We start from the raw sequence: 995 nt of genomic DNA on the forward strand, positions 1-995 counted from the left end.
AAAAATCTGATCAAGTTCCTCACCTCCTACCCCTGATGTATAAATCCTTGATCTGACTTTACCAAGAGTCCTGTGCTTGATGTGTCCTCTGTACTTTTTTTTTCACAACAGAGACGGAGGTCTCCCTATGTTGCCCAGGCTGGTCTCGAACTCCTGGCCTCAAGTGGTCCTCTCACCTCAGCCTCCCAAAGAGCTGGGATTACAGGTGTGAGCCACCACACCCAGCCACTGTCTCCTCTTAGTAACTTTCCCTCCATGGACCCTCTCACCCTGCTCTCTGGCTGCCAATCCCCAGCTATCTTTGCTTTATTTGGAGTTGAGCCTAATTTCTCTTTCCTATTGCAATACCCCTATTATATAGTCCTGAATAAAGTCTTCTTTACTGTGTTTTTTGTTTTGTTTTGTTTTTTGAGTCTGAGTCTCACTCTGGCTCCCAGATTGGAGTGCAGTGGCATGATCACAGCTACTGGAGCCCTGACCTGCTGGGCTCAGGCAATCCTTCTGCCTCAGCCTCTCAAGTAGCTAGGACTACAGGCATGTGCCACCACGCCCAACTAATTTTTAAATTTGTTGTAGAGATGAGGTCTTGCCAAGTTGCTCAGGCTGGTCTCTCACCTGGGCCTCTCAAAGTGCTGGGACTACAGGTATGAGCTACCACGCCTAGCTTCCTGTTTTAACAAGTGTCAGAATAATTTTTTTCTTTAACAGAAAGGCAGAGCCATGTCAGATTATTTCTGGAGTTGGAGTGTTAACAGCCACAGTCAAGGGCATGAGGCTATTCCTCCCTGAGCCCTAGAAAATATGGGAAAAAGACCTCCTAGGGCAGGAGTAGAGATTAAGTATGAAAATATGCATGGAGGCTGGGTGTGGTGGCTCATGCCTGTAATCCTAGCACTTAGGGAGGTGGAGGTGAGAGGATTGCCTGAGCTCAGGGCTTCAAGACCAGCCTGGGCAACTTGGCAAGACCTTGTCTCTACAAGAAATAAAAAAATTAG

Source organism: Carlito syrichta, unplaced genomic scaffold (assembly GCF_000164805.1).
Source record: "Carlito syrichta isolate Samal-C Ts95f unplaced genomic scaffold, Tarsius_syrichta-2.0.1 Scaffold135721, whole genome shotgun sequence".
NCBI classification, from domain to species: domain Eukaryota; kingdom Metazoa; phylum Chordata; class Mammalia; order Primates; family Tarsiidae; genus Carlito; species Carlito syrichta.